This window comes from Pelodiscus sinensis, chromosome 25 (genome assembly GCF_049634645.1).
Source record: "Pelodiscus sinensis isolate JC-2024 chromosome 25, ASM4963464v1, whole genome shotgun sequence".
Taxonomy (NCBI): Eukaryota; Metazoa; Chordata; order Testudines; family Trionychidae; genus Pelodiscus; species Pelodiscus sinensis.
In genome coordinates, this window is record NC_134735.1 from 20,665,617 (window position 1) to 20,686,433 (window position 20,817).

General features: G+C 61.8%; 2 non-coding genes across 2 annotated transcripts; both read left to right on the plus strand.

The window, feature by feature from the left end:
- The first annotated feature begins 13,344 nt into the window (after nucleotides 1-13,344).
- TRNAN-GUU (transfer RNA asparagine (anticodon GUU)) lies at nucleotides 13,345-13,418 on the plus strand. The gene has a single exon. It is a non-coding gene; the product is annotated as a tRNA-Asn (tRNA).
- A 7,300-nt stretch (nucleotides 13,419-20,718) lies between these two features.
- TRNAN-GUU (transfer RNA asparagine (anticodon GUU)) lies at nucleotides 20,719-20,792 on the plus strand. The gene has a single exon. It is a non-coding gene; the product is annotated as a tRNA-Asn (tRNA).
- Nucleotides 20,793-20,817: the final 25 nt, after the last annotated feature.

A 20,817-nucleotide genomic window follows, 5' to 3' on the forward strand; every position in this document is an offset into this window, starting at 1 on the left:
CGGGCCTGTTTGCTGCGCAGACCTCTGGGCCTGTCTCATGCCTCCCCTGGGAAGCGTGGCCGCGCGAACTGAGCCCCAGTCGCAGCTCCTGAGGTTTCCTGTGCAGCCTTGGACTTGCATGGCTGCCATGGTTTCTCTTTGGAAGGGACTCGGTCCCGCTTGGACAGGCGACTCGCCCGTGTGACTCCAAACGCCATCTTGTGGCTGTCTTTTTCCCCCACAGCCAGAACACCAGGATTCGCCTGCTCCTGGGTGGCCTGTGTCCCTTTCGGGCCATGGCGGCCGCTATGCGCCCGTAGACGGCCACGTTCCTCCTCCTAGTACAGAGATCATGGACGCTGGGGCCCTGCCCCCAAACCTCAATGAGGTCCATGACCTCCACACTAGACCAGGAGGGTGCGCGCCATCTACGGCCCCTGGCTGGCCCCTGGGTGCTGGGGGACTGGGCGGGGGGACGGCTCGCTGGCACTGGCTGCCTGGCTCATCCTGCAGCCGCCGGCTCGGGGCAGAGACTGCTGGCAGGGCTGGCTCTGGCAAGTGCCGTCTGGCCAGAGTCTACCCCTTTAAGGGCCCCAGGGCTGGGGAGAGGAGAGGAGTTTTCCTGCTTTGGCCCAGAGCAGCCACCAGGGGAACCTGGGGAGGGCTGGGCTCCAGCTACTTCGAATTAAGTGGCTACACAGCCCTTAATTCCAACTACTGAATTCGAATTTGGCGTTACTCCTGGTAGAATGAAGTTTACCTAGTTCGAATTAAGTCCAAACTAGCGGTTTGTATGTGTAGCACCTATGAAAGTTACTTCCAACTAACGGCTGTTAGTTCGAATTAACTTTGTAGTGTAGACATACCCATAGTTCCTATACAACTAGCAGCTAATGGGTAGTCTCCAGTAGTTTAAATCTTGGGGCATTTGGAAAAGGAGGGGGAGCTACATGTGTGCGGGGTGTATTGTTGCCCTCTGCTGGATGGACTGTAAATGCTTTATGTATGTATCATATGCCCTATAGTGCTAACAGTTAATGGAGATTCTCCTCTAGCTCACACCTGGCATTTTCTAAAGTAATATATGTGTGTGTATGTGCGAGAGAGAGCAAGAGCCTGGGGGCTCCCTCATGTCTCCTCCCCATCCTGATCTGCTTGGCTTAAGTGCAGGAAAGAAGAAGTAGTGAGCTTTGTGTATTTGACATCAGGTGGAAGCAGGGGAATGGAGGAGTAGTGGGAACAAGAGCACTTGGCTTCTTTTCCTGCAGACCGAGAGGGGTGGGGACTGGGTTGAGCTATATAAATCAGATGCCGCTCCATGCCTCAGTTTCCCCCTTCATACAATGCCGATGACACAGAGAATGTTTGTAAAGTGCCTTGTTGTTAGCCCATGGGGCAGAGGGGGAAACTCGGTCTCAGAAGCAGACTGGGGGGAGGTAAAACCCTACCTAGGCAGCGCTGGTTCCACTACGTCACGCTGCCAGACCGGTCTGAGTGGGTCCCTCTCTTGGCTGCTCCTCCCCCCAGGAGGAGTGGGTTCCTCTCCATCGGCTGCAGGAACCAGCATTTCAAGGTCTTTGCCAATGGGCAGCCGTTCTGCAATTCAGCTCTGCCGCGGCTTCCAGCAGATCGATACACTGGAGATCGATGGTGCCGTGGTCGGGTCCTGTGCCCAGTTGTGAGCCCGACCGGTGCCGCTGCCCAGACGGAGATGAGTGGCACACACACGACACCCCCCTACGGCCGCCCTCGCAGACCCAATAAACCTCTCCCTTTCGCAGAACGACTCTGCTCCTGCGTGGTTCTGGGGCTACTTGTGTGTGTGTCCTAGACCCCCTTTCTGCTCAGCGCAGATAGAGACTCCTCTGCAGGTAGAGCTGAGTGCGACGCCTGCACTGGGATGGCGTATTGGGATAATGTACTGACAGCTCCTCTGCGCCACCCCTCCTCTTCCTGCCGCTGCAACATCAAATTAACCTTCCTGGTCTGCCCCCGTCCTCCCTCCGGTACCAGGAGACCCCACGCATGATGGGAGGGGCTGCAAACTGGGGAGCAGGCTACTGCAGGGCTGAGGGCAGCAAACCAGCCCCCAGAGCCCTGCAGGGCCTGGCCACGGGGAAGGGGAACTGATGTGAGCAGCATTTAGAGCTGGGGGGGGGCTGTGGGGAGGAGGACAACGGAGCCACGAGCAGGACAGGGGGTGAGCCAGCACCAGTGAGTCTCAGGGGGTATGTCTACACTACCCCGCTAGTTCGAACTAGGGGGGTAATGTATGCATACCGAACTTGCTAATGAAGCCCGGGATTTGAATTTCCCGGGCTTCATTAGCATAAAGCCGGCGCCGCCATTTTTAAAAGCCGGCTAGTGCGAACCCCTGCTTTGTGGGGTGCAGAACAATGACTGCTCCCGAGGGGGGAAAGGAAGGTGCCTGCACTGCAGGGCCTCCCTGGAGAGACAGTATCGGTCCCTGGCAGACAAAGGTGGAACCAGTTCCAGGGCCTGGCCAGGAAAGAGCCCAAGTCCTGGGAGAAATCAGGCTCCATGCTCAGCTGTGAGTCCGAGTCCCATAGACAAAAGCGCCCCAGGGCAGTGGTGGATTCTCCACATGTCAATGGGTCTAGTGCAGGCCAGAGGCCTTGCTGGGATGCGCTAGGGCAAAGCCCAGGGCTGGGGCCGGACGGGAGCCCGTGAGAGGCAGCGGGGCGAGTGGGAGGCTCTAACTCTTGCTCCTGGCCAGGAAGTCCAGTGCTGGGTGACACCAAGGCCACGTCTGCACTGCAGGCATTTTGCTCAAGAACAACTGTTCTTGTGGAAAAACTTGTGGCGCGTCTACACTGCACGTGAATTCTTGTGCAAGTAAATTTGCAGTAAAGCATCAGAAAAGAGGGCTTCTTGCACAGGAGTTATTCCTCTCCCCACGAGGAATAAGCCCCTTTTGTGCAAGAGCTGTTGTGCAAGAAGGCAGCGTGGACGGGCACCAGGGGCTTCTTGAGCAAGACACTTTTATGGCTAAAATGGTCATCAGAGCTTTCTTGCACAAGAAAGCGTTCACAGTGCCATGGACACTCTTGTGCAAAAGCACATGGCAGGGTGGAGATGCTCTTGCACGAGACCTTTTGCGCAAGAACTCCGGTGTGAAACAGTTCTTGTGCAAGGAGCCTGCAGTGTAGGGCAGGGAGCAGCCTATGGGGCTACTGGAGCTGCTGGCTGCAGGATGCCCAGTCAGGGAGTGCGGGGGACCCCTAGGAATGGCTCCAACTTCCCAGAGGGGTGGCCAGAGGCAGGACATTTGCCTGGCAGGGTGAGGTGGGGGGGCAGTGACCTCACAGGGGCTTTGGGCAGCCCTCAGCAGATCAGGCAAAGGGCAGGTGGGGAGGTGGTGACCTCACAGAGGAACCCACATCTCAGGCTGATAAAGGGGGGGGCGGGCCCAGGGGACTTTGGAGACCCCCGGTTGCTTTAGCTCTGGTGCGTCTCCTGCTCACAGTTGCTTTGTCCTCTGTGAGTTCCACATCCGGACAGCGTTTTGCAGAAGGTAAGAGCCCCCAGGGGTTTGGATCCCGCCCGGGGCCGGCTGGGTTCCAGGCAGGCCCAGCCCTCGGTCAAGGGCCAGAAGTGCCTGTGCAAGACCGAGCCGATAAGCAAGGGGCCATTTGGGGGCTGGGGGCAGTCGCTCTGGGGAGCTGGAACCCCTGGATTTCGCTCTGCAGGCTGCGCCCCAAGCTCCCCTTTGCTCCCCTCATTTGCAGCATGGCCAAACACATCAGGCTGTGGTTCCGCAAAGCCCTGAAGATGGCCCCAGGGCCGGTGGGAAGCAGCTCCTCCGTCCCCGCGGGCGGGGAAGCTGAATCCCACCAGCTCGGGGCGACTCGCCCACCGGCCAGGCCCCTCCGGACCTGGCTCCAGAGGCGGCTGGGAAGGCGGGACCCAGCCCAGCGGGGCAGCCGGGTAGGGTGGCTCTGGGGCCTCCTCTGTGGAGAGAAACACCTGCCCCAGGAGCCCAGCCCCCATTACCACCAGGGGGCATCGCCCTGCCCGGCCCCCGGGGACCTGCCAGTCTCCGGGAGCCCCCAGCCTCTCCGCACCAGCCCCTGCAGCTGTGGGTCCAGCTCAGTGAGCAGCAGCGCCTGGGCCTCCAGCTGCAGCCGGGCCACCTCCTGCAGCCGCTCAGACCCAGGTGAGGGGCCGTGAACATGCTGGGCCCAGGGGCTCACCCAGTACACGGGGGGGCAGCCCCAGTGTCTGCCCCGCAGCCAGGGCAATGGATGGGGGCGGGAGCTGCTGCTTGGCTCTCTTGTTCCTGGTGGGGGCTCTGCTGAGGGCGTTGGCAGATGTGAGGGTGGAAGGGGGATGGGTCCCTGCGAGGGGCGTGTGGGGCCCAACCTGCCCTGGGTCCCTGACATGGGGGCACGTGACCCCTGCTGGCCGCTGGAGTCACCCTGGTCCCTTCCCTCCCGCACAGAGCCCCCCTGCGCCTCGGCGGAGCTCTGCCAGGAGCGGATGGACTCCCGGGTGGAGGAAGGGGCCATCTATGATATTGAAGAGCAGCTCCACACCCGGGACACGGTAGGAACCTTCTCCACACGGGGGGGACCCGAGATTGTCCGGCCCCTTCCCAGCACGTCCCCCCCTCCGGGAGGGGCTTGTCCCTGGGGATCCCCCTGGGGCCCCTTCTCCTGCATGACCTGGGCCCCCCAAGCTGAGGTCTCTTGTCATGCACCAGCTGGGCCCCCACAAGCCTGAGGAAGCAGTTGGGGGGGGAGTGTGGGTGCTTGGACAACCGGCAGCTCCCACCTCCACTCCTGGGAGGCCTGAGCCCTGCAGCTGTCCGTGGGGGGCAGGCAGGCCCCAGGCTCACAGACTCTCTCTGGGGTGCAGAGCCCAGCCGCCCTGCAGCGGTTCCTCCTGGCCGTCCCCCCCGCCTGCCTCGCCGCCCTCCAAAGGGGCGAGGACACCCTGGCGCCGCGCTGCTGCAAGGACACCATGATGGCCAGGATCGTGGTGAGCGAGTCGCGGCGGCCGGGAGGAGGGGAGGGGATACCTGGGGTGGACAGGGGTCTGCCTGGGCCATGGCGGCGGGTGGGGGTGCTGGAAATCGGATGGGTGGGGCCAGGAGTGCTGGAGGGGAGGGGGAGGTGGACATGGGGAGGGTGGGTGGGGATGCTGGAGGAGGGAGGGACACAGAAATGGGGCAGGTCTGGGGTGCTGGACAGGGAGGGGGATTCGGAACAGGGAGGGGTCTCCCCGGGCCATGGGGGGGGAGCTGGAAGGTTAGCAGAGCGGGCTGCTGAGGATGCGCCTGGGGAGCAGGGATGTGGAGGTTCAGAGGCTGGTCACCAGGGCAGTGAGGGGCAGGAGACGGCCTGGGGACAAGGATTGAGCTGGTCCCGGTTTGGGAGGGGGGTGCTGGGAGGGGCCCTGTGCCGGGCAGGGGGGCTACAGGCCAGCGGGAGGCAGTGGGGTTGGATCCTGCTGGGTGGGGGCGCTGGCCGTGTGAGCGTCTCTTGGGGGCCCCAGCCTCACACGCCCCTTTGTCTCCTTGGGTCTCACAGGAGATCATGGAGGACTCCCCCCCCCCACTGGTCTTGGCCGACTGCCTCAACGCCGCCTGCAGCCTCAGGTACCGACCCCCCCCCCCCCCCCCCGCCGACTCCCCCCCAGAGCAGATCCCCTGACCAGGGAGTGGGAAAGTCTCTGTCTCCTGGGCTATGTCTAGACTGCAAGCCTCTTTCGAAAGAGAGCACCCAGTGAGTCTGGATGCTCTCTTTCGAAGAAGCCCTAGTTCCATTCAAGAACGCCTTCGTTCGAAAGAAGCACTTTCCAAAGAAGGCGTTCTTCCTCGTGAAATGAGGTTTACCGCCGTGGAAAGAAAAGCCGCGTTCTTTCGATTTAATTTCGAAAGAACGCGACTGCAGTCTAGACGCAGGTGATGATTTTTCGGAAAAAGGCTACTTTTCCCGAAAAACCCCCTGAGTCTGGACACAGCCCTGCTGCTGAATGAACAGTCTCTGCCCCTCTCTCCTGCCAGCACCTTGCAGCCTCCCCTACAGGCCCAGCTCCTGAGCCCCCTGCTGAGGGCGGCCGTGGGACAGACTGTGTCTGGGGACTGGCAGCAGGAGCCCATCCACACACAGGTACGTCCCTCCGGGCCCTGCTCCCGGGCTGGGCTGGAGCTCCAGAGAGGAGTGGGGGTGGGGGCAGAGGGAGAGAAGAAGCTGCAGGTTTGGATCCTTCCCTCCAGGTTTCCCGTTGCTCTCCCTGGGGGCCCGTCCCTTCCATGCCCAGCCTGGGCTCCTCCCTGCTCTGCGAGGCGGCTCAGACCCTGCTCAAGGCTGCACCCCGGAGCCAGCGGGTGGCCTGGATTCCCCAACCCCCCTCTGACCCAGGGCTCCCCCTTGTCTTGCAGCAGTTCATCCGGGCCCTTCCCGTCGACCTCCAGGCCCTACTGGCAAGCCTCCTCGCCGAGTCCCCAGACACCGCCAGGCTGCAGCTGATCATGGAGGTGAGCCCCGTGGGGGGGACGGGGCCATTGTCCCTGCTTCCTCGGGGGGCCGAGAGAGGAGCTGTGTCAGTGGCTGGGGGTGGGGGGGGGCACAGTCTGAGAGGAGCCCCAGGCTCTGCCCAGAACCGGCGCCTCCCTACGGGTCCTGACCTGCCTCTTTCCCCCCCAGCACCTGAGCCCGTGGCTGGAGTCCCGCCTGCCCCAGGAGCGAGCCAGGGCCCTTGGCAGCACCACGGCCCTGCTGGGAGTCGCCACCACCCTCCCGGGGTTTGAGGTAAGTGACCTCGGAGCCGGGGGGTCTGGGGCTGCAGGGCGCGGGGCTGGGAGCGTCCCCGGGAGGCAGAGCTGGGAATGGGCCGGGAATGGGCCGCGTTCTCCTTTCCCCGGGGAGGGGCGACCCTGGGCCTTTCCGGGGGGCACCTGGGCCCCAGACTGGGGAGTGGCCGTCAGTGGATCCCCTTGTTCCACCCCCGGAGTGACCCTTCAGTCGGGGCCATTGCTCAGGGTTGTCTCCTCGCAAGGCCGGCCCCGCCCCGCCCCGCCCCGCCCCGCCCCGGGAGGTGTCTCTGTCCGTCCCCGAGCTCAGAACCGCCTCGGCGGCCGTTAGCATGGGACGTGCAGCCCCAGGATGCTGAGGGACCCCCCCTCTTCTCTCCCCTCAGAACTCCGCCGACTGGCCGAGGATGGGTCACCACGTGGCCCAGCTGGGCCTTTTTATTTCGGACCCATCCGAAGACGTCAGCCGGCTGGCCCGGAAGGGGGTGCACAGCCTGTACCGACTCCTCCTGCACCACAGGGGTAAGGAACCCAGCCGGGACCTGGGCCCCAGGGACACCCTGAGGGTGCCGGCGGCGGGGGGAGGGGACCCAGCCCTTTTCCCCCAGACTGGCCCAAGGGGGGATGCGTCCCTCTGTGTTCCCCTTCTGCCCCCTGTGCCCCTCCATTTGCCCAGGGATGCCTGCAGGGACCCGTGGGAGGGGAAGGGCTCAGACCTGCCAGCAGAATCACCCTGGTTTGTCTCTTGCAGGCCTCAACATCCACCAGGCAGAGGACCTGTGGTGCAGGCACTACTATAAGGAGAGATGGGTCCTGGCGCACAGCAACACCGTGCGGGTGGGAGAGGTAAGGACGCGCTGCCAGGGCAGGGCAGGGCTCGGGGGTGGGGCTGGCTGGGGCCCTCGTGCGGGTAGGACGCGGGGTGGGAGCGGGGAGTCGCTGATCGAATGGTCGATGCATTTTCCCTCGACTATTCGAGCCGTGGACAGGGCGGCGCTGCCCCTTTGTGACGCTGTCCCGGCGTTTCAAAGGGGCGGCGCTTCCTAGGGGCAGCGCCGCACCTTGCCCCGGATCTCCCGTAGGAGGGGAAGCAGGGCGGGGGGGGGGCAACACTTTTTGATGGAGGTCGCTCCAAGATGTTGGCCAGTGGCCTAGGGCTGCTCTGTTGTGCGGAGGGGGGTGAGGTCTGGGAGGGTCTTGGGGGCAGGAGGAAGGTGTGACCTGGGGCAGGGGTTAGGGTGCAGGGTGAGGAGAGCGTCTGGGTGCAGGGTCTGGAAGGGAGTTTGCAGAAGGAGGAAGCTGTTTTAGCCCCAGGAGTTGGGGCCGGGCTCTGGGCCGTCAGCTGAAACCTCCCGTGCTCTTGATTTCAGGTCTTTGGGCAGCTCTTCACGCCAGAGCAGGAGAACTGCTTTTTAGACAAGGCTCTGCTCGCTGCCCGCTCCCCCCTGAGGCGCCCCAGCCAGGCCGGGCTGGTCCTGGCCCACGCCCTGCATGGGCAGGCCCATCAGCTCCTGGGATACATGGTGAGCAGCCGGAGCAGATGCAGGAGAGCGGGGCAGGGCCAGGGTCTCCTTCCCATCCCCTCAGGGAGTCCCCCGCCCCTTTCCTCATGCTGCCCCCACCCCACGTCCCTGCTGGGTGGGTCAGAAGCTCACCCTGCGGGCCTGACGGGGGGTGACCAGAGAGCAGAACAAGTCTCAGCGCAGGGGGGAGGAGGGTGGAAATGCTGGGGGGGCCCAGTACCCCTGAGTCCCCAGGGATGAATGTGACGGATTCTGCTTCCCTTGCAGCAGGAAGACAGCCAGTGAGAGCACAAGGAGCTGAGGAGCCAGCAGCTGCGTCCCCCTCCCCCCAACCCTCCCAATTGTATAGAATGTATTTAAATTCGGATTAAATAACGTTTCAAAAAACATTTGGATCAGGCTTTGTCAATAATTTTTAATGGGGGGGGGGGCATTTTGGCAAGTGGTCAAGGGCCACATTTCTACCGAGGAGTTTGGGGTCTGGGACGGGGCGGTTGGGTGCAGAAGAGAGCTGAGGGGAGGAGCCTGGGTGCGCACCGTCCATTGCATCATCACGCGGCGCCATTGTGCTAGTGCTGGAGCTTGGGTGACTGGTTTAATTTGAATGTTTACACAGATTAGGTGTTTTAACTTTAGGAAACTTCATTTTCAATAAGGTCAAATGTTAATTTCTGTCTACCACAAAGGGTTTCAAAGTTTTCTTTCTTAAAGGCAGGGATGAGGAACCTTTTTTGTCTCCAGGGCCACTGACCCCCAGAAAAACCAGTTGGGGACCACACACGAGAAAAGCAAAATACAAAAACCCTTCTTCCAAAGCCCACAAGCCTCACTGAGGTGAGGGGAAGGGACAGGGAGGACTGAGGTTCGGGGATCCCTCATTTTTGGCCCCCCCTCAGATTGAGAGGGACCCGCAAATGCCACTCTCCCTGGAACCCAGGAGAGTTAATCTGTGCTGGGGCTGGAGTGCCAGGGGAGTGAGATGTCTCAGTCGGGGCCACATTCGTGAGGCTTGGGTGGGGTTGGAGGCGCCAGGGACGCATTCAGATAGAGCAGGGGAGCCGGCAGGGACCCTGAGAGGAGAAGTGGGAGTGAGAGCCCAGCCGGGGAGACACAAGGAAACCAGAGTCAGTCTAGTATCTCTCAGGCAGCTGGGGTAGACACCCCCCACCCCAAACCCCAGCCTCCTGTTGGATCATCCTCCCACAGTTAACTGCCTCTGAGTCTGCACCCAAACTCCCATCGCTGCCCTGAACCTGTCCCAGAGCCTGCAACCCGCAGCCTCTCCCGCGCCCCACTCCCCAGCCATCCTGCACCGTAACCCCAGCCTCATGCCAGCGAACCTGAGTGAGGGTGGGGGAGCCCAAGCAGCAGAGGGAGGGGGGAGTGGAATGAGTGGGGGCGTGGCCTCAGAACAGGGGCAGGGGTAGGTGCGGGGAAGGGGGCGGGGCAATGGTAGTGGCCTCTAATGCCCACACCCCTCCCTTCGGCATCGCTTATGTCCCATGTCCGCCCCCTCCTGAGCCCACAGCCGGTGCCAAGGCCTCGTGCCCAGGGCGGGGTCGCCCCTGTGAGCTGCCAGCCATACTGGGGAGAGGCGAGAGGGTCTGGGCTGCTGTGTCCGTTGCTGGCTCCTGTCAGGCCTTTGCACCAAGTCCTGGTGCAGCCTGAGCAAACCTGGGTCCTTCCCTGCTCCTCCAACACCACCTGGGCAAAGGGAGGAGAGTCCCCAACAGCCTCTGTCACTTCGGCCTCCTGTCGGGGGAACATGCCCCCTGCAGCATGATCCCCTGTAGATCTAGCCCTCTGGGCACTCACCCAAGGTCTCTACACGGCAGCTGCTCTGTGCCTAGTGCTGGCACTGCAGAGCCATTTGCCACTTTGCACCCGACTGTCACCAGGTCCTTTCCATTTGCAGGGCCGGCCACATCTCCTGCCCGCTAGGCCATTGGCTGCACCCTCGTCTCGCTCCTCCTGGTGTCTGTATCCGTCATCACCTTGGTGATGCCCCAGCCTGCCGGGCTGCAAGGGACTCCTGTTGGGAGCAGCTGCATGGGAACCAGAGGCCCAAGAACGGGAGAACCCTATTGACCTGCTGTGAGCAGGAGACGGGGGTGGGGAGGGGGCTGGTGAGGTACCTGTACTCAGCTCTGAATGGGGGCTGGGGAGACACAGACACTGCTGATGATTGCTGCACTGTGGGCCCCTGGGTTACAGTCTATGCCCAGGCAGCTCCTCCAGTCACTGCCTGTCACATTACTGGATCTTGAGGGGAGCAGCCAGATCACTGCTGCACCCATAGGTGGGGGTGTTGGCCCCAGAAAATGGTAGAAAAGGGGGCCATGTGGGGTGCTGAATAGAAGCTTATTATCTGATAGTCCTATGTAAGCTATTTATGTGCTTGTATAACGTCTGTGTGTGTAGTTAGGAATCTGTAGTCTGTGTGGATCCTGAATATTTCTCTGCATGTGGTTGAGCATTGGGCAGAGCCCGGCCTGTGGACATGCTAATTAGCGAGGCCCTGTGGGACAATGGCACTGAATGGGCCAAGGACACACCTAAAGCATGAGGGCGGACACCTAAGAGCGGCCAGCAGAGAGAGGCTGAGGACCAGGTGATCTCCTGCAGCCAAGAAGAGGCCAGGAAGGAGGGATAAATAGGCCATGTGGTCGATGCCATCTTGGTTCTCAGCTCAGCACTTCATCCCAGAGGCAGCATTGCAGGGATCGAAGAGCCTGGAAGACCTGTGAACCCATCCTGACCCTAGGATGTGCAACAAGAACTCTTAAACCAGCAGCTGTAACATCTCTGCTAGAGGCTGCATCGAGAACTGGGAGATTCGGTGCATGTAACATACTATTCCTTTAACAACCTTACTCTCATGCTTTTCTTTATTGTAATAATAAACCTTTAGGTGTTAGATGCTAAAGGATTGGCTCAGCATGATTTGTGGGTAAGATCCAGAGGGTAAATTGACCAGGGATCTGTGGCTGGTTTCTTGGGACCAGACAGAACTTGTTCGGGGTAGGTGGGATTGGGTGCTAGGACCCCCACCGGTGTATGAGGCCCGGGGCCATCGGGGGCATGGATATTGCTGGGGTGCCGGAGGGGTTTTGCTCGTGAGGCTTCAGGCAGGCAGCTGAAGCGCTCTGTGGGACTGGTTTGTGGCCTGTGTGGAGAGGTCACCAGTCTGGGGGCTGTAAGGAGCCCCGGATTTGAGCAATTCGCCCTGAGCAGACGCCCTCAGCTGTGCCCAGACACGGCCCGGTCCGTCACACTGCCCCTCAGCCTGCAGGCCTCTCCTCGCTCTCAGCCAGGCCAAGGGCTGAGCCCTGCTGTGGCCTGCCCCAGCCAGCCAGCCAGCCCAGCTCCTCCTCCTGCACAAACAGTCCCGCCTGCTCCTTTAGCAAAGCAGAGCGGGCTGGTTGTGGAACTTCTGGGAGACTGAGGTTCAAGTCCCAGGTCTGCTGCAGATTCTAACTTGTCTAAGGGGAGCATTTTCAAAGCCCTAAGGGAGTTGGGAGCACAAGTGTGTGACTGTGCTTTGTGCCCTCTGCTTGGTGCTCCTAAATCCCCCAGGTGCTTAGCTTGGGAGCTTTTCTGGGCAGGGGCTGCGGCTAGGGTTGCCAGGTGTCCTGTTTGAACCGGACAGTCCAGTATTTGAGCTTTCTGTCCAGGAGATAAATTGAGAAAATATCTCAGTTTTCTAAATAAGATGTACTCTAGGTTGTGATGCAATGGCAAGTATGTCTGGTATTTTTATTGACCATCTGGCAACCCTGGCTGCGGCTGCCTCTCACTACTCTGGTGTGGACAAAGCACTGCAGTCATCCCGGGACAACGCCCCCAGAGACGCTCTCCCTCTGGGGCAGGGTCCTTTAATGCTTTTCACACTGACATAGGCTACGGGACAGCCCCTTGGACACGGGCATGAGTGTCCCCGCGGGGCGGTATCCCCCGGACGCTGCGCAATGCAGAGAAGAGGGGTGAGTCCTGGGGGATTGGTGGGACAAGAGACGTTCCGTTATTTTAACCCCACCCGCTATAAAGCAGCAAAACCCTGGGTCCAGGTACTCAAAAGTGCAGGGCTCTGCTTCTGCGGGATTAGCCGCCCCTTCTCTGCTGGGAACACGCAGGCGAAGCATCAAAGGGCTCCCACCCCACTGAGATGGTGACTGCATGTCTCGGGAAGGGAAGAATCCAGCCATGGGGGGGGGGAGGGATCCCCTCTGGCACTGACAGAGAGGCCCAGAGACATGCAGAAGGAAAGTTCGGGAGGGAGGGGGCAGAGATACCAGGTAGGGAGTAGGACGGAGGTGCAGCTAACTCTGGTACTCGTGACACCCAGACCCCATCTCTCCCCACCTCCTTGGACCCAGGCAGCACCTGCTCCTTTTTGTCTCCTCTCCCATTGACTGCCGCCCTCCTCACCACCAGGTCTCCCAAAGGTTCCTCTCCCCAAATGTTTCCCACTCCCCTCCCACTGTTCCTCGCTCCCAAATCCCTGGGGTCCTGTCAAACAAACGTCTCTTCCTCCCTCCTGTGGCTGGCACCTCCATGTCCTGTAGCCTGGCCCCCCTCCCTTTACTCCATCCTTCACCAACCCTTCCAGCTCCTTGAGTTCCATTTCAGGTCCAGAAGTGCTTTGTTCCACGAGCGTCTGGAGAGCCTCCCTGGCGCGCTCCCTGAGCGGGTCCCGGCGGCCCTTGTGGGTGGGAAAAGGGCAGGAGGAAGCCCTGTTGCCTGAGGACAGAAGAGGAGGCCTCCGTGCCTCCCACACAGGAAGCAGGGGGCTGCCGAGAGCTTCCCCGCAGGCGGCATCCTGGCCTGGCCTTTAGCTACTTGCAGCCTGGAGTGAAGGCGCGGAGTCAAAAGAGGCCGGCCCACACGTAGCAGAGGATGGTTTTGATCCATCGACCTCTGGGTTATGGGCCCAGCACGCTTCCGCTGCGCCACTCTGCTCCCTTTGGGCTAGACTGCCCGCAATCCACTCTAGCACCTGGGCTGCACTGGCACGGCCAGGCAGAGGAGCAGGCTGCTAGGCAGCGTTTCGGAAAGCCCTTCGAGGTCTCTGTGGCGCAATGGGTCAGCGCGTTTGGCTGTTAACCGAAAGGATGGTGGTTCGAGCCCACCCAGGGACGTAGCTAGGCTCGGCCTCCTGGCTCTTGCTAGCGGGCTCCCTTTTGCCACCTCCAAGCCATCCCTCTCGGCCTCGGTGAGGTCACCTTGTGGCCGGCAAGGTTCAGGGGCCGTGCCGTGCCACAGGAGCCCGTCTCCCAGCAAGCGCGCCGGGGCCTCGGCCTCAGGGCTTAAGCCCCGAGCCCAAGCGCGAAAGCTCCAGCCGGGCAGGTGTCGTTCCCCTCCCACCTCTACGCCAGCTGAGAGGGAGAAACGCACGAGCCGCGCGGGTTCTTAGCCGCCTCCCTCCTGCGGGCCTGTTTGCTGCGCAGACCTCCGGGCCTGTCTCATGCCTCCCCTGGGAAGCGTGGCCGCGCGAACTGAGCCCCAGTCGCAGCTCCTGAGGTTTCCTGTGCAGCCTTGGACTTGCATGGCTGCCATGGTTTCTCTTTGGAAGGGACTCGGTCCCGCTTGGACAGGCGACTCGCCCGTGTGACTCCAAACGCCATCTTGTGGCTGTCTTTTTCCACAGCCAGAACACCAGGATTCGCCTCCCACGGCAGAAGATGCAAAAGGCCCTGGAAGGAAAGCCCTCCTGCTTTTTTACCTCGGGAGGATGTGGGCTACCAACCGAAGCTCTGAGCCAAGGACTGAAGGACCCGTCCAAGCCGTGGCCGTACTCCCGAGACTTGACCGAAGCCAGCTCTCTCTTCCATGACTGCTGCAAGCCTCAACCGAGAACGTGGCGAGTGCTGCCCGTGCTCCCACAATTCCCTCTCCCCCTTTCCATTGAGGACTCTGAAGGACCGTCTGTGACGGCGCGTTGGGGGTTCCCCGTCTCCTGCACCCCGAAATGGCACAAACAGACTGCGCCAGCCAGTGGAATTGAGGGTGGTTTATTGCTCCTCCAGCACAGCGCAGCACAGATGTAATCTGGTTACAGGAACTGGGCTAGGATGCCTCAGGCCCGCTTGAGATGGCGGAGACTGGGCCCCTAAACTCCAGCCCCTTCCCCTAGGCTCTCCTCCATGCCCTCCGACAGCCAGCAACCAACACACTCACTTCCAGCCCTGCCCCCCAGCCAGGGCAGCCTCCACCTTCCTTTGTTCCTCTCCATGGGGGGTGTCTGGCCACTGGTTCAACAAGTTTGGCATTACCTCTGCCTAGTGAGGTTTTCCCTGCTGGGTCTTGCTCCAGACAGCAGGGGTCACCACAGCCCAGCAAGTACCCCCACTACGTCACAGTTCTCCCCCCTCCGTGAGCGAACTGAGCAGGGTCACTCCGCTCGTGACCTGCGGAAGTTCGGGCCCCTCGCTACGGGACAGCGCGTCGGCGATGATGTTGGCGCTCCCCTTGACGTGGATCACTTCCATGTCGTAGTCCTGCAGGAGCAGGCTCCACCGCAGCAGCTTGGCGTTCGTCCCTTTCATGTGGTGTAGCCAGGTCAGGGGGCAGTGGTCGGTGAACACCGTGAAACGCCGGCCAAACAGGTACGGCTGCAGCTTTTGCAGGGCCCACACCATGGCCAGGCAATCCCTCTCTACGGTCGCGTAGCTCCGCTCCCGGGGCAGCAGCTTCCTGCTCAGGTACACGATGGGGTGACGTTCCCCTTTCTCGTCCGCCTGCATCAGCACCGCCCCCAGCCCAGTGTCCGAGGCGTCAGTAAATACGATAAAGGGCTTGTCGAAGTCTGGGTTTACCAACACTGGGGCCCTGGCCAGGGCTCCCTTCAGTGCACAGAGAGCCCTCTGGCACTGCTCCGTCCAGACCACCCTGTCTGGCCTCCCCTTCCTGCACAGCTCTGTGATCGGGGCAGCGATGGAGCTGAAGTTGGGCACAGACCTCCGGTAGTACCCCGCCATCCCAATGAAAGCCTGGACCTGCTTCTTGGTCTGGGGCACAGGCCAGTCCCGGATGGCCTCCACTTTGGCCGGCTCTGGCTTCAAGCAGCCACTCCCCACCTTATGGCCCAGGTAGGACACTTCGGCCATTCCAACATTGCACTTCCCAGCCTTTACAGTCAGCCCAGCCTCCCTCAGCCGATCCAGTACCTGTCTGACCTGGGCCACGTGGTCCTCCCAGGACTGGCTGAAGACGCAGATGTCATCGATGTACGCTAGGGCACAGTTCTCCATTCCCCTCAGCAGCTGGTCCACCAGGCGCTGGAAGGTGGCCGGCGCCCCTTTGAGGCCAAAGGGCAGGACCAGGAACTCATAGAGCCCCAGTGGCGTGATGAAAGCTGATTTCAGTCTGGCCTCCTGGTCTAGCGGCACCTGCCAGTAGCCCTTGGTTAGGTCCAGGGTGGTGAGATAGCGAGCTCCCCCCAGCTTGTCCAGGAGCTCGTCGGGCCTTGGCATTGGGTAGGCGTCGGACACCGTGATGGCGTTGAGCTTCCGGTAGTCCACGCAGAACCGGATCGACCCGTCCTTCTTGGGAACCAGCACCACGGGAGAGGCCCAGGGGCTGGAGGATGGCTGGATCACCCCCAGGGCCAACATGTCCTGGACCTCTCTCTCCAGGTCCTGGGCTGTTTTCCCTGTGACCCTGAATGGGGCGCAGCGCACCGGGGGGTGAGTGCCCGTCTGCACCCGGTGGACAGCCAGGTTGGTGAGACCCGGCTTGTCGGAGAACAGCTGCTGGTGGGAGCGCAGCACCTCCCGGATCTCGGCCTGCTGGGCCGGGGTGAGCTGGTCCGAGAGGGAAATTGACTCCAGCGAAGAGTCCTCTCCGGTCCCAGGGAACAGGCCCACCAGGGGATCCTCCCCCTGCTCCTCCCAGGGCTTACACACGGCCAGCACCAAGTTCTCCCTGTCCCAGTACGGCTTCATCATGTTAACATGATATACCCGCTGGCCGCGTGTCCGGCCCGTCAGCTCCACCACGTAGTTCACCTCGTTCAGCTGCTTAACCACCTTGAAGGGGCCGTCCCAGGTGGCTTGCAGCTTGTTCTTCCGCACGGGGATCAGGACCATCACCTGGTCCCCGGTAGCGTAGGCGCGGGCCCGTGCATTGCGGTCGTACCAGACCTTCTGCTTCCTCTGGGCCCTGCTCAGGTTCTCTCTGGCCAGGCCCATGAGCTTGGCAAGTCTTTCCCGGAATGTCAGGACGTATTCCACGACCGGCTCACCCTCCGGGGAGACCTTCCCCTCCCACTCGTCTTTCAATAAGTCCAGGGGGCCCCTCACTCGCCTCCCATATAACAGCTCGAACGGCGAGAACCCCGTGGACTCCTGGGGCACTTCCCTGTATGCAAACAGCAGGTGGGGTAGGTACTTGTCCCAGTCCTGCGGGTGTTTGTGCATAAAGGTCCGTAGCATCTGCTTCAGAGTCCCATTGAACCTCTCCACCAACCCGTTGGTCTGGGGGTGATACGCCGAGGCCCAGGTGTGTTGCACCCCACTCTTCTCCCACAAGCACCGGAGCAGGGCCGACATGAAGTTGGATTCCTGGTCCGTGAGAACCTCCTGGGGAAACCCCACCCTGCTGAAAATGGTCAGCAGTGCATCTGCCACCGTGTCTGCCTCGATGGAGGGCAGGGCCACGGCCTCGGGGTAGCGGGTGGCGAAGTCCACCACCACCAGGATGTATTTCTTCCCTGTCCGGGTCGCTCTGCTGAACGGCCCCACAATATCCATCGCCACCTTCTGGAAAGGCTCCTCTATGACGGGCAGGGGTCTCAATGCAGCTTTCTTCCTGTCTTGGGCCTTCCCCACTCATTGGCAGGAGTCGCAGGACCGGCAGTACCGCTGGACAGCTGCAAACATCCCCGGCCAATAGAAGTTTTGGAGCAGCCTCAGCCGCGTGCGCCGGATCCCCTGGTGTCCCGAGAACGGGATGTCATGGGCCAGGTGTAGCAGCTTGCGGCGATACCTTTGGGGAACCACCAGCTGCCGCTGGAGCCCCCACCTGCCTACCGTCCCGGGGGGAAGCCATTCCCGGTACAGAAATCCCCTCTCCCACCGGAACTTCTCCTGGCAATCTCCTCCTAGGGGTTGAGCGACACCCAGGTCAGCCCGGTCCCTCAGGGCCTGCAAGGAGGGATCCGCTCGCACCTCCGCCTGGAATTCAGCGGCTGGGGCTGGGACAGGGCCGTGGTTCCCCCCACTGCCTAGGTCCAACTCTAGGTCTGCTGGGACGGGGCCCTGGGCCCCCTGTTGGGGAACCTCCTCGAGTTCCGGGCCGCCAGCCCCTCGCTTGCTCTGGCTACGGGTGGTGACCAGCATCCTGTGGGGTCCGTCTGGCCACTCCTCTAGGTCACTCCCCATTAGCACGTCGGTGGGCAAGTGCGGGTGCACTCGCACTTCCTTGGGGCCCTCCTTGGCCTCCCATTTCAGATGCACCCTGGCTACGGGTACCTTAAAGGGGGTGCCGCCTATGCCCCTCAGTGTCAGCTGAGTGTCGGGTAGCATACGGTCTGGGGCCACTATGTCGGGCCGGGCCAGTGTCACCTCCGCCCCCGTGTCCCAGAAACCCGTAACCTTCCTACCATCCACCTCCAGGGGTACGAGGCAGTCCCTCCGTAGGGGTCGCCCCGCCCCCACCCGGTGCACGGATAAATCTGTCTCCCGGGGGTCAGGCCTCCCAGGGGAGGTGCACTGCGCATCCTTCCCCCCTCCCCGAGTGGAGGTTTGCCGGCCAGCCCCTGCCTCTGGGGCAGCCGGCCCTTCCTCCCGCCCCAGCCAGTTAACCCTGGAACGTCCCAGGTCATGGGACCTGTTCTTGCGCCTGGTGCATTGAGCCCTCTTGTGGCCTCGTTGCCCACAGCGATGGCAAGTTAGGTTCTGTGGGCCCATTCGGGTCGGCTCTGCCCGGGCCCTGGCTGGTTTTCTGGGGTATCGATGACTGGTCCTGGTCCCTGGGGCTAGCCTCGGAGGTGTCTCTCTCCGTTGCTCCGCCGAGAACCGGTCTCTGCGCGATTCTCTTTCTCTCCGGGACTCCCGTTCACCCCCGGACCGGCTCTCCGTGAACTCATCCGCCAGTCTCCCGGCCTCCTGGGGGTTCTCTGGTCTCCGGTCCTTGAGCCACAGCCTCAGTTTGAGTGGGCATGCTTCATAGAACTGCTCCATCATGACCACCTTGAGCAGCTCCTCTGCGGTCTGGGCTCCGACTCCAGACACCCACTTGCGGCAGTATTGCGCCAGGCGGGAGGCCAGGTCCACATAGGTCTCCCGTGGCCCTTTCTGTACCCCCCGGAACTTCTTCCTGTACATCTCGGGGGTCAGCCCGAACTTGTGCAGCAGGGCCTCCTTGACTCGGTTGTAATCCCCTGGCTGTAGGTCCTCCAGCTGACTGAGCACTCCGGCCGCCTCCTGGTTCAGTGCGGGGATGAGCTCCTGCAGCCAGTCAGCTGGGGGAACCCGTTGCAGTCCACAGGCCCTCTCAAAGGAGCTGAGGAACCCGTCTATGTCGCCCATGTCCTTCAATTGGGCCACCACAAGCCTCTCCAAGCATCTGGCAGTCCTGGGACCCTGTGGCCCATCCACTCTTGGCACAGCCGGTGCCCCGCCGGTTCTCCGCTCTGCCATGGCCAGCTCATGCTGCCGCTGCCTCTCTCGATCTTGGCGATCCCTTTCTCGGTCCTGGCGGTCCCTCTCTCGGTCCTCTACTTCCAATTCCTTGATCCGCAGCTGGATCTCCAGCCGCCGCAGCTCTGCTTGGCTGGCCCCTGCCCTAGATGGGCTGCAGCTTGCAGGCCTCCTGGGGGAAGCTGTCTCATCTCTCTGGTGAGTTCCAGCACTCCTCCCCCTCTCTGAGCCTGACACACTCTCAGGGGGGGTCTGGCTGCTTCCCCTGGGGACAAGATCCTGGCCCTGTGGCTGGTCGTTCTCTTCTAGCTGAGCAATCAGCTGGGCCTTGGTTGCTTTCTGCACAGGCAAGCCCCTCTCTCTGCACAGCCCCACCAGCTCTGCCTTCAAGAGTCGGGCGTAGGCCATCTGCCCGCTGGTCCCCTCGGTGCAGACTCACCAGTCTAGTGCTGCAGCGCCCCACGATTCCCAGGAACCGCTTCGCTCTGTCTCCAGCACGCCTGGCTCCAGGGCTCTTGCTTCTACTGTGCCTTGTCGCTCCCCGCTGGAAGCTCCATCCACGGGGTGAAGTGCATCCCACTTCTGACACCAGTGTGACGGCGCGTTGGGGGTTCCCCGTCTCCTGCACCCCGAAATGGCACAAACAGACTGCACCAGCCAGTGGAATTGACGGTGGTTTATTGCTCCTCCAGCACAGCGCAGCACAGATGTAATCTGGTTACAGGAACTGGGCTAGGATGCCTCAGGCCCCCTTGAGATGGGGGAGACTGGGCCCCTAAACTCCAGCCCCTTCCCCTAGGCTCTCCTCCATGCCCTCCGACAGCCAGCAACCAACACACTCACTTCCAGCCCTGCCCCCCAGCCAGGGCAGCCTCCACCTTCCTTTGTTCCTCTCCATGGGGGGTGTCTGGCCACTGGTTCAACAAGTTTGGCATTACCTCTGACTAGTGAGGTTTTCCCTGCTGGGTCTTGCTCCAGACAGCAGCGGTCACCACAGCCCAGCAAGTACCCCCACTACGTCACACCGTCAGCTGGTGATTTTTGGCTCTGACTGTAAGGGATGAATTGAGCCGGGAACGTAGCTGGTCCTCTTGGGCTGGGCAGAAGCTTTTGATGGGATGAGATGGGTTTTGGTCAGCCGGCGTGTGCCTAAAGAGCGTGGGTGGTGGCGATGCGGGAGAAGCGGCGCGTCGGAGGGAATTGCTCGCGTGTCCTGTTGTTGAGCAGTATGGCGAAGGCAGAAGTTCTCTTTGTGAGGGGTTTGGCGTGCCTGGGAGTAGTAGAGCAAGGCCAGTGTTGATGCTGTGGCAGCTCTTTGTCTAGGCGTTTTGTCTAGGCCTGAATGAAGGCTCTGGGTAGCGTGGTCCAGAAGTGCTTTGTTCCACGAGCGTCTGGAGAGCCTCCCTGGCGCGCTCCCTGAGCGGGTCCCGGCGGCCCTTGTGGGTGGGAAAAGGGCAGGAGGAAGCCCTGTTGCCTGAGGACAGAAGAGGAGGCCTCCGTGCCTCCCACACAGGAAGCGGGGGGCTGCCGAGAGCTTCCCCGCAGGCGGCATCCTGGCCTGGCCTTTAGCTACTTGCAGCCTGGAGTGAAGGCGCGGAGTCAAAAGAGGCCGGCCCACACGTAGCAGAGGACGGTTTCGATCCATTGACCTCTGGGTTATGGGCCCAGCACGCTTCCGCTGCGCCACTCTGCTCCCTTGGGGCTAGACTGCCCGCAATCCACTCTAGCACCTGGGCTGCACTGGCACGGCCAGGCAGAGGAGCAGGCTGCTAGGCAGCGTTTCGGAAACCCCTTCGAGGTCTCTGTGGCGCAATGGGTCAGCGCGTTCGGCTGTTAACCGAAAGGATGGTGGTTCGAGCCCACCCAGGGACGTGGCTACGCTCAGCCTCCTGGCGCT